The sequence below is a fragment of the Falco rusticolus genome, chromosome 5 (assembly GCF_015220075.1).
Source record: "Falco rusticolus isolate bFalRus1 chromosome 5, bFalRus1.pri, whole genome shotgun sequence".
NCBI classification, from domain to species: domain Eukaryota; kingdom Metazoa; phylum Chordata; class Aves; order Falconiformes; family Falconidae; genus Falco; species Falco rusticolus.
The window spans coordinates 74400647-74413171 of record NC_051191.1 but is presented as its reverse complement, the minus strand read 5'-3'; the positions used below and the strand labels follow the sequence as shown (position 1 = coordinate 74413171).

At 40.7% G+C, this 12525-nt stretch overlaps 1 protein-coding gene across 9 annotated transcripts in view; it reads right to left on the bottom strand.

The window, feature by feature from the left end:
• The window catches only part of ABCC9 (ATP binding cassette subfamily C member 9), a 74127-nt gene extending 72272 nt beyond the window's left edge, over nucleotides 1-1855 (bottom strand). For 7 of the 9 annotated variants that reach the window (XM_037389616.1, XM_037389621.1, XM_037389624.1 and 4 more), the window contains exons 1-2: nucleotides 1681-1855; nucleotides 262-342 (exon numbers count right to left, since the gene is read on the bottom strand). The gene's annotated coding sequence lies outside the window, so the exon portion shown is untranslated. The remainder of the gene's footprint in view (nucleotides 1-261; nucleotides 343-1680) is intronic. The other 2 variants (XM_037389617.1, XM_037389619.1) reach the window with 1 other exon arrangement.
• Between the last annotated feature and the right edge of the window lie 10670 nt (nucleotides 1856-12525).

Genomic DNA, 12525 nt, shown 5'->3' with positions numbered 1-12525 from the left:
CCTAAACACTTAAAAACCTCATTTTAACAAGCATAAATGGGGATTCTCAGGGCACTAAGCCAGTTTGTGAGATATATTTTTCCATAAGCAATTGTGAAGAAGACAATGGGAAAATGGGAAATAATTTAAGTTTCCATAAAAATTGTAAGAACATCCTCACCGAGTGCAGAACTGTAAGAATTCTAGTTAAAGACATTTTAATTACCTCAGGGTCTTTTAAAGTGGACTTAAAAGTCTTCATATTCAAGAGTTTCACCTTACCTGGATTATCAGTCCATTCGGCATGCTCTGCAAGACACTTATGACTATAAAGAAGAGTATAAATACACTCCTCAGGTGGACCTTGTTTTAAGGAAATAAGAATATTTTAAAAAATATTTATTTCAGTAGTTCTGTTGCCTATATATATATATATATATGTAAAAATATAAATTAATAGCTGTACTTCCTAATTAAAATATCAGCTAACAGAGCATAATCAGGTCTCAGTTCTATTTTTTTTGTCTTACATATAATATGCATTATATGCCCATATATGCGTATATATGTGTATATATATACATATAGATATGTGTATGCATACAGATGCAGGATGGAGAAAGTACTCAAGAGTTTTACAAAAGTAGTCAGTTCTTATCTTCTGAATAATTAAGTCATTACAAACGTAAGAATTTTTCTTTCTTTTGAATTTCACAGATGAAATTTTAATTAAGAACAAACTATAAATTATAGGTTTGGATAAGCACAATGGACAGCCTAACTGAGTTTTGCTACAGATTTTAGGTTAGTTGTCTGCATCTTTTTCCTTTCTAGGCATAAACCCACTAGTTTGTTCTTCTTGTCTACTTAAAAGCACTGGACCTATCGCCATCGATGTGATCTATAGCCTATGCATTGTTTGCAAAGAGTTCTGCTAAGGTAATGGCAAAAAGTGCTGCCCCTTTAAAATCTATTTTTTAAAAAAACATCCTGTACAAAATATCATTTCCCTTTTTATTTCTATTTAAGCTGTGACCACCTCTTCTATATAGACTGCACTTCCTTGCTAAGCACTGTCTCAGTTACCTTGGGCCTTAAGGTGATGAATTACCTCTAATAAATGTCAGTATTTGCATCACTAACTGCCATATACCAGCAGCCTGACCCGAATGTTATTGAAGTCAGTGCAAAGAATCTCATTGACTTTGGTAGGTTTTTGGATCAGGCTCCAAACACAAAAAAAATCACAACAGCAGTGGCACTAAACAGGCTATTGGCACTGAAAAACATTTCACACAAACATCTGCAGTGGTCTCAACATATCTAATACATTGCTTTTTTTCTTTTTTGGTAAGCTTCTTAACACAATGCGATTTCCAACATCAGCGTGCTACACTGCCTGCTGTAAAACCTTCGACTTCACATGCCAAGACAGGACAGTTTAAAAAAAGAAACGTAACCCTGTGAACAGCAGCAAAGAAAACATCAGCAGGAGGGGACGGTAAAGGCTGAGAATGCCTGCGAATGGCAAAGGAAAAGGAAAAAAGAGATTGGAGTTGTAACCCCAGGAAAGAACGAGGAGCAGCCCTGTCCCACAGATATAAAGGGAAGGAGGAGGAGGTGGTTAGTGGGAGATAATGGGGGAGGGTCATTGCATGCCCCGTTTGGTTGCTGAATGTTAGATCAAACTCTGTAGCTTACCTTTGTAAACACAAAAACAAAATACCAACCCAAATTGTCACTCGGTTGTGCTATGTGATCAATATCATCCCGATGGTAGGATTTTCCTCCACTTAGTGAAGCCGCTCCAAGCCCTGGAGTGGATTATTTTTAGGCTGGTGATGGGAAGATCAGCTGCTGCCTCCTATCGAGTTTCCAAAGTGCACAAACTCTTCTTGCCTTTCTCATACACTGAAGGGGGCAGGAAACTGGGAAGAGACAGGCAAGCAAAAAGCACCAATTTTTCGCCTCCTGAAGCTACAGTCCCCTGGGATTTCTTCTGCTTGCTTTTATTTTCATTTTCCCCCCACTGGAATAGTAAGATTCCAAGAGGCTGCATTGCAGCACATGGACTATTAGCAGGCAGTTATTCTGAAGTAATTGATTCAGACAAGGTAGTCTAAACCTTGGCAGGCTTGTGGAGATTCAGCTTTTCATTTCTTTTCAAATAATTATGGACAATTTGAATTTGACAACATAATTTTGCACGTCTTCCATCATCTTGAGCAGAAGAGAAAAGAGAAGTCTACTCAGATATTTTACTTTACCCTAGATCCCTCCAGACACTTTTGCTTAAAATACAGCCCAAATCCCACTTTTTGATCACACAGATCTGTTTCTTGTGAGACAGATTTTCTAAAACTTGAAACAAATTACAAAACAAATTTGATGCTCATACTAGGAATATCGTTCTTGATACAATGGCACTGAATTTACAAGGGACAATGTGTTTTGGCTGCAAAATACATTGTATATGTTTAATTAGAGCGAAGGAAATCCAGACAGTATCTACATGCAGTCAGCTGCTTTGTTTGCTCGTTTCCTGTTGGTGCCATTGGACCAAGATATACCAAGGTTCAGCTTTTCCATCCTGATAGTTTCATTTGAGCCCTACAGCTCGTGGCCACAGATAGCAAAGATGCAGGACTTGGTGGTGAATCACAGGACACATGGTAGCACAGGGTGGCTTTGAGCACAGCTGTTCTTTCATTAGGTACCAGACCTGGAGGCCCTTGGGACAGAATTTGCTTAGATCTTACAAAACCCAGGGGTTGCGTCTGGATGACTAGAGAGCAAATGGTTTCCAATGGATTGAGGTCAAGCATGTTTTCATGCCGTGAATGGGATTACAGTGAGCTCTGAGCTGAGAATGTAGTTGGATGGCTGAGGCCAAACACCAGTGGAACTCATCAAAATCCTGACAAGCCCAGCATGTTCCTTGTCCTCTGACGTTTCTTGCCTTATGATTGTAGGGATAAGAAAGCAGAAACCGCAGATCTAGAGAAAATGAGCGCCTCTTGTTATTGCCCATTGACTTGAAACACCAAGAAGCATTACACTGAACAACTGACAGTCCTCAACAGTCCTCCATGGTACTTGAAATCTTTTACTTGCCTTTACTCCCCCCCCCCCTCCCCCCCCTTTCATGTTCAGTGCTTTAGAAAAAAGATTGTTGGTTGAAAGCTTCTGAGTTCTGCTATATATCTATGTTTCATTAAGGAAGATGAAAAATAAAATCTTTAACCCGTCTAATCATCATCCAGAATAGGATTGTCATGCGATTTTCTGAAAATACAAGTCATTTCAGACAGAAGTGACTAGTATTTATGGTCACAATTTTCGTTACCAAAACAAGAAATTTTGGTTCATTTTCATTCAGCTTTGTCATTGCTACCAAATTGTTTAAACAGGAAGGAAAAAAAGACAGTAAAATGAACATGGAAGCAACCAGAATGTTTCATTTTGCTGTTTCTAAATGAAGTGCTTTCATCCCTCTACATGACAAGCTAAAATGTTTGGAAATGCATTTTTAAAAGGATTAAGAAAACCCCAAAGCTCTTAAATGCCAGAACTCATTCTGCTCTGATCTGAAACGATATTTTCTATCAGTGTTCTTCAATTTCCCGGGGGGGTGGGGGGGGGGGTGGGGGGGAGGAACAAAATAAATGAATAAGTAATGGTAATTCAAAATGTTTCAGGGTATGTTTGGACCTGCAAGTGAACGGCCAAGCCCCCAGGCCGACTCTCAGGTGTCCCCTTGCACACCGTGTCACCAGCTTTCCCACGTTATCCTGCAGGCGACAAGCGCTCCGCTACCGACACCTCCCGACGCCGGAGCGTCTCCGGGATCCCGCGGTGCCGAGCCCAGCCCGGTACCGGCACAGCCAGCAACGGGGGACGGCCTCGGGCAGCTGGCAGCTGCTCGGGGGCGATGCTCGGCGGCCGGCGCGGCGACACGGCCCCCGGCCGCGGGGAGGAGGGATGCGGCACCCACCACCCTCCGCCGCCCGCTGAGCGCCCCGGGCCCGGCCCCGGCCCCCGCCGCTCCCCCGCGGGGCACTCACCGCGCGGCGCCGGCGGCAGGGGGTCCCTCCTCGGGCGGGGGTCCCTCCTCGGGCGGGGGTCCCTCCTCGGGCGGGCGGCCCCGCGGCCCTGGGGGCGGGCGGCTGAGGCACCCCGCAGGGCCGGTCCGCCCTCCGCCTGCCCGGGGACGGGGACGGGGGCGCCGGGCTCCCCCCGCGTGGCGGACGGGCAGCCGAGAGGCTGAAGCCGCTTCACCTGATGGCTTCGGGGGTGGGGGGGTGGCGTGTGTGCGACACATTCTAAGCGGATCTTAACGGAATGGCTGAGGTTTGGCTCCTCGCTCCGGGGCGTGAAAAATCCACGGCCCAGCCGGCACCGACTGCCCCGCTGCTGTGGTGGGCTTCCATCAGCTTGAGCGGCTAAACCCAGAGGAACCCAAATGGTGGAGCAATGGCGGGAGTGGGGAAAGGTCTTAATCAATTAGGGTTCACCGCGGTGAGGAAAGCGGCCCGACAACCGCTGCGGGTACAGATGGTTTTGCCACAGCTCCCAGCCGAGAGCTCCATGGGAAATGTCATGGTTTGTTTAACTGGCTAAACTGGGAAGGAAGGGTGTCTGTGCGCTGGGCAGCGTTCAATTAACGCGCTATGTGGGTTTCCGCTGACAACTTGCTCTGCCATTTTCCAGAATCAGAGAATTGTAGAATCATTTAGGTTGCAGAAGACCTTCAAGATCATCAAGTCCAACCCTTAACCCAGGACCCATATTGCAGACCGGTCCATAGGTCTCCCTCTACGTGCACTCCATGCCACACTGACACTAGCAATCAAGCCACTGGACCATAATGAGCTGCCACTCATTAGCCAAACTCAGGTAGCTGCATGCAGGCTCCTACTGTTTCCCATTTCTCAGGCAAAGAGCTGGAATCAACATCATTTCACCCATGCATACAGATTATTTGTTTGAACCGTTGGCACTAAAGTAGCTGCTTTGGAGAAAACCTCTCAAGGATATTGTACTGAACAAGTGGGGATAAATTCCTTGTTTTATTTTAAACCTATGTATATCATCTACACTAGGGCTTTATGCTAATACAGCAATATAAACAAATGTTCAGAGTAAATTACATGAGTTATGGTCTATTTATGGTCTATCAAGTCTTTATTTTACTTCTAAATTTGTCACAGTGACAGAATCCCCATAGTGCTGTGTCAGAACTCGTGCCATCGTATAAAAAGACCAGATTGACATAGCTTCAAGATTAATTTTAGTTATACTCACAATGCTATTTAAAAAAAGAAAGGTTTGCTGTATTTCTTTTAAATACACATTGCTCATTTTACCTAAACAAAAAAATAACGGATCTACCAAGAAAATGTTAATGAAGTAGCAAAGATTCACTTTTCTATTTTTTTTTAATGTAATGGAAAATGCAGTCTGGCCTTTGAATAACTTCTCTGTCCCTTTTAAATATTTATTGTGATTAAGCTCAGAGTGGGGAAGCAGTAGAAGCTTAGTATTATTTAAAATATTTTCCAGAGCTTTTTTGAAAGTTATTATTCCTGGTTTCTATGGGGAAAAATGTTGTGGAAAATATATACAGCAAAATGTCAACAGAGCAACCTAAGCAGCGAAGAACTGTATATGGACAACTTCAAGAAAATCCCAGACCTCACTGTACATCGCTATAAAAGGTGTACAAAGCCACAGGACTTGAAAAGGGATTTTCAAACCTTCTGATCCTTGATGGGCAACTGCACATAAGTGGCACAACGATGGACTCAGAGGCACCAAATGCAATGCTATGATTTGTCTTGGTAGCTCTTAATCTTGGCTGAATCGGCATGCAAATTTGTAGTTCAGATGCTAAATACAATATAACTTTTCTGATCTCCAGTTTTACTTGTTCTGTTTGATAAAGGTTGGGGTTTTTTAAAATAAAAAAAAAAAAATCAGGCACATTGGCAACCAAACACATATGGTTTGGGTTACACTCTTTTTTTTGCTTCAAAAAACCCACAAAACCTGAGCGCTATTCTTTTAACATTGGAGGGCTTTTGGAGGCTGTCAAGAACAATGTAAGATTTCCATAACCTCTAAGTGTAGAGGAGTTTCATCCTAAGTATCATAAAGTAGACTTTTTGCTCTACAATCTAAATTCTACCAAACCCACAGACCCACTTGTATTATAAATGACAATGATACTGTGGATTTTGTGTGTGTGTGCGTGCATGTATGCAGCTGGAAGAAAGGGTTGTCTTTTTGGTTTTATCTGTGCTGTATTGAACTTGTATCCTCTAGGCTGACATTGGACAATTCAGACTATTCTTGTGTGTTGCCTAGAAAATCTTCACTTATTTCTAAGCCAGCAAGCCTACCAGTCAGATTTTATCCTCTCTGCAAGCAAGACAGGACTAACTAGTTCATTTTCTCCCATTGAACCCAACAAAACACCTACATTGTTTAGTCCCATTTACAAATTCTGGCTTTTAGTTACATAGTAGTTAGAAACAAAAGATGTTTAGGTCTCTAATTTCAGTGTGAATGACTGAAAGGGGAGTTAGATACTAAACACAGAACTCACATCACCCATGATTAGATAGCAGATATTTGATTGCTTATGTCTCTGCCCATTACCTAGACTCCCTATATCGCATTTGAAGAGAAATACACATTTTCAGATGATAACTATCTTCATCCTAAACCAGGTATATAAGACAGCGGGAACTCATTCCCCTCTGGATATGACTATCTCACTCCATGGAAAGTTTATACGATTGTTACAAGTTTAAGTAATTCTCACACGTAGAATTAGGGAAGTGGACTCCTACTGCTACACGTGCTATGCTACATTTGGAAAGGAACCTAAATAACTGGAGCATTTCTGAAAATTTTACCCTGTATCTTCTTCTGCTTTTCTTCTCCTGCAAGGAACGGAAATAATTTTTCAGCCTGAGATATTTTTCCATATATCTACTTTACGTTGTGTAAAGCAAGAGAATATGTTAAAAGGGTAATAATCATGACAAGTATCTTGTAGAAGTCATCCCCACCATTTTTACTAGACCTGGTAGAACCCACACAGTCATTCTCCCACATCCCTTACTGTCTCTGATTGTAATTCCAAAAGTTGAGCACTGCTATGTTCTATGCTGGGATTAATGTATAGTGTAAAGAAAGATGAATCATTAAAACTGTAAGAAATCTCTTTTATAGGAAAAGATGAAATGCATTTGCCTATACTAACCCTGAAATCTGACATCTGCTGCATACAAAATACAGCTGCTTTTTTTCTTTATTTATTTGCACCATATATAATACATTCTTCAAAAAGCCACTACCATAAGAGGATACATTCAATCCTTAAGATCCGTATCTTCTTTTTCAGGCAAGAGATGTAGTGCAGTTGCCTTGCTTTTTAAAAAAACATTGAACCGTAAAAAGGTCCCACATCTGCCTATTATCTAAATTCTCATACTCCAGTCTCTGAAGTTGCATCTCTCAGAGCTGAAAGTGTTTTAACAAAGTCTGTATTCAGTTTTCCAGGAACAAACCCCCCCTTCTATTAAAATTCACTTTCATACAAAAGGCAAACCGCAAATATATTTAAAATCATTGTGATCACACTTTATGTTGTATTTCAGTTAGTAATAGACATCATCTGGGTAATTTAACTGCTGCAGTGTAAGTGTGGTAATTGAGGCTTTAATATGCACTGCCCTGTTCTTTGTGTTACTAGCTACCCCTGTATTTAGTGGGTACTAAATACCAATGTCCTGGATCGCAGATCTTTTCTTATTTTCTTCTTGCTGATATCATCTGTGACCCTTGCTGGAAATCAGGAAATGGTAAGGTAAGCCTAAAGTCCATCTTACAGCACACAGAACTTTATAAAATCCCATGTTTACATGGATTGAGATCTGGAATAAAAGTTAGTCAAAAGGATTAATATTAATTTAAATCAATTTTACTTCTTTACAGTAGGACATGCCAATGGCAGGCATGTTTTAGCAGACAACACAAAAGCCCACTAATGAAAACAAATAAAAACTTACTAAATTGTCCAGCAATCAGCACACTGCAGAATGGTGTGGAATGGTGCCCCCCAGACTCTCCTAAAACACTTTCTGAAGCTCCTCAGTAGGATATATCTAAGGTACTTCTGTAATACTTCATCATGAGCCTGAGACAGCAGTCTGATAGCATGGTCAAAGGGTTCATGTAATTACAGAAAAAGTGGGATAAATTGTTACAACACAATTTGGTCCAGTTCCAAGACAGCAACAAGATAATACCATATGGTACAATACTGGAATTGTATGTATAATAATATGTAAAAGCAAACATAACAGTCTTTGGAGTGAAAATAGCAGTGTCTGTAGAACAGTAGCAGTAAAACACCACCCTGACTTATACAATACTTCAAGGCAGACTCTTGGCAGAAAATAGCAGATTTATTAATATGACTTCAGGGCGATTTACATCATATTTGCTGTAATAAAGCAAATGGTCTGAAAAATGTAAAAGGGAATTAAACAGACTTTCATCAGTGTTCACTCTCTGCTTTACATCTTGTCCCTGTAGCAGTCACAGTCTTGATAGGGAGCACTATCTCATTTCAAGTGGACCAACAGATGCTTTTGCAACTTTGCATGTGAAATGATGACATGCTGAGGCAATCTGGAGATCATTGAAAAAATACGACCAGAAACACTCTAGCCAAATTTTCAGTATGTGAACTGGTACGTAAATTGACTGCACATGATCCTGCATTTAGCTATTCTGTGTGTTAAGTATTGTATTACTTATCACTCCAGCTGCAAATAAAATGAAACCCATCTGTACAACTCAGATCCAAATCTTGTCTGTAGATGTATCACCACCCAGCAGATGTTTCATCTAAAGAGTGGGGTTTTTTATCTACAGTGAGTCAGATTCTGTCAGCCAACTAGCAGCAAGTAACGGCTAGATGTGGCTAAGGGATGTCTGAGAGCAGATGAATGTGATTGATTTTAGATTTGAAACACAAGGTGACAGCCACTAGTCATGAGAATCATGTATGTATGACATGTTATGTCTGAACAGATTAAATGATATTTTCAGGAGGTCAGACTCCCATTTCCCTATTCAGAAAATCCTAGATGGAAATTTAAGTTCATGAAACCAGAATGTAATATGCCCAATAAGCATTTCATTCATTGCATTGTGTCCTGAGCAGCTGATGTGTATGTGCACTCTTTTATTTAGACTAAAATAACACCCCCAAACTCACTTTATCTGTTGCTATGGCAATATGATGTTGTTGGAAAAAGTAGCTAATGATATTCTGATTCGTGTTGTGCCACAGAACAGAGAAAAAAACTGTGAGAAAAAGTGAGGGGAGGAGAAAGGAGAGACGCTTTAGAGGATGTTTGCAGGAACATTTATGTCTGAGGAAAAATACAGCTGCACATCCTTCTTACCTTCATTGAGCAGACCCTCTTGTAAGATCCATTTGAGTGGATCCATTTGAGCTGGTATTTAGCCAAAGTAACTCAAAAGGTGACATCCAAGGAAAAATAAGAGAGAGGAATCTGGTCACTTTTAGGAACAATGAAGATGAGCAGGTCCATTGTGGAGCCAGCTGTGTTTGAAGTTTCTCAGATTTGTATGCTCCTGTATGCTGCCTAATCCTTACCACTCAGCCCAGGTAACTAGAGTTTAATTAAGCTGGTTCAATACCAGCTGATAGGAAACCCATGACTTGTAGAGTTGGTTGGAATTTTACTTTGAGAAGCCTTTGTCTGGCTAATAAAAAAAAAATCAAAATATTTTTTTAATGTCTTTACCATTTACTTATAAAAAACACAGCCTTTTTTTTCTTATTCATATCTTTTTCTCCCCCTTTTATTTCCTCCCTCTTTTTGTCAGCAAAAGACAGAGGAAGAAGCTGGAAAACCTTTTCTCCGGCATTTTGAGAGTCCTTAGTGTAAGGGCTCTTTCTGAAATCTGTGCAGGTTTTTCCTGCTTGCTCCTGAGCCTTGGATGTGGAGATGAAGAAAAGGCTTTGTTCATTGTCTGGGTGCCAGGCTGCAGAGTGATTATGCCTTAAAAATGCAGTGAGGAAGCAACTAGCACTAAACTGGCTCTCTGAGCTCACCTGTAAATCAGTTCTGTGCCCACCTCTCTGCAATGAGGGGCTGCCCAAAGCCTCCCACATCTTGAATCCTGATCAGGGAAGAAGAGATGTTGTCAGATGAGCATGGAGGGAGTAAATGGCTCGGTGGAATGTGAACTAGCTGCAAAGGTGCTTTGCTGCATGTAGGCACATTCTAGGGCAGAACTTGGGTGGATAAGCAATTGTATATAACCAGCACTTATGTATACAATAAATGATCTCACACAGGGTCCGTGCCTTCATACGCCACACCTTAGCATCTCGTACTGTTGAGATAAAAAATATGATAAAATAGTGAAAACTCATATGTGAAAAATGTATCTTTCTGATTCCTATGACATTTGTCTCAGCACTTTCAGAATGTAAAGTGCTATCTTTAGGCCCCATATTTTGAAAATTTAACTTGGCTTCTTAAGAACCAGCACTAACACTGTTAAGTACATTCCCACTGAAGCTGGGAGGAGATGCAGATTCCTGATATCACTGAAAATAAAATTTTCTGAAGAAATTTCCAGAGCTAAAAGAGAGATATTAATTGAAGTATAAGAAAATAGGGAATGTATGGGATGATGTAGTTACTTAATGTACTAAAATATTTTATTACATCTAGGGGAACCCAATAAAATGGGATTCTGATAAATAAATGAAACTGAAATACTATTTTATAACAGATAATATTCCCACTATATTTACTACAGTTTCTGGACACACTTAGAATAGCAGAAAACAAGATTCTTGTTCAGAAGGCTTTCCTCCTGCAAATATGCATTTCAGCTTTCACCATGAAAATTTACCAGACTTGTAACAATGGCAGAATAGTTCCCTTACCAAAACATTCTGTGTTTCATTATCAGGTATCACCAAAAAAAGTGTTCAATACAGCCTCCAACATATTACGTAGGTATCTACAACAACATTCACCTGTAGTCCTTTTGAAGCAAGTATTGAGGTTTCTGCAATTGCAGAAGCTAAAACATTATGTTCATTCAATAAATAAAATAAGAAAGCATTAAAATTTTCAAATTTATGCACTTCATTTTGCACAGACAAAAGCTGATAAAGTCTCCCAAGGAAGGTAAGTCTGTGGGCTGCCGCTGTACCTTCCTGCAAGTTCCTGCCCTGTAATGGTTAATAGTAACCCCACTACAATTTTTAAAGGTCCTCCATTTCATACATAGTTTGAAGCATTCAGCACTGGTACAGACAAAGCGTATCAGTATTCAAGCATCCTCCATCTATGTATGGAACTGTGGAAGAAAGGAGAGTGATTACAGGGGAAAGGTCCTTCTCCCTTTCAACAGTGCCTGCTGCCAGACCAATAGGTGTCCTTCCCTCTGAGCTCCAAGAAACACATCAATGAAGACAAAAAAGTTCTTGTCTTGAGCTAATAGAGTACTTGATTATGGAAAATGGGAAGACAGGCAGGAGCAAAATTTGCCTGCAGTGATATTTACGTGAGCAATTTAGCCTGATGACAAAAATGGTTGACAGAACAGTTGGATGCTTGTGGTCAGTGTGGCTGTGGTCAGCACCAGGAGGAGCTCTGGCTCCAGAGCAGTATCCGCTTGCAGCTATCTCTGCACATGCTGCTGGAGCACAATAAGTCCAGCCTAAGAAAAGTACTTATTTCTATGTCAAAGATATATTTTTAGGTAGTTTTCACAGTGACAGCTAAAGGAGACATAATGCATTTCAAATACTGTAACAGGTAAGAGATCTAATTGGCACCATTCACTGGAGAGGTCCTTGCAAATGTTGTATTGTCAGTAGATACTCCTGTTTTCCAGAAGTCCTTCCCTTAGAGACAAGGCACCGGAGTGATGTTTGATTTGCCTTAGACTTCCCAAGAAACCTCATTCCTGCACTTGAATTAAGATCTTTGTTTCAGATCACTTAGAACAAACAATTGTGAATCTCCTAAATCGTTTTAAGACATGGTATATAACACATGCAAGCTGTAGCCCAAATAGTTGAAAGCAGACCACTGCGTAGTACAGAAGGGTAGAACATTTAAAACACCAGCTCTGAACCAATCCTTGGACTGTGAATTGGGATAGGATTTGAGGTTATATGGTAGGACAGATTGAGGTTTTGGTCCCACATTATCAAAAACTCCTGAGCTGTTTTCAGAGACTATTGAAAAATGACAAAAAAGCTTACAAAGGCAAGGGTAAGAGTATCATAAGATGCAAGACAATGACTAGATAACACCTGTCTCTACAAAATAGAGGTTTCTGTGTCCAACATTTTTCCAAGATATAGCAAGGAAAAAGTCCAGAGTGCTTGAGTCACCTAATGTCCCTTTAGTCACCTCTTGGCTATAATGGTTACCTCAGCTACCTGTTTCCCCTCAGGAGGCACTTCAA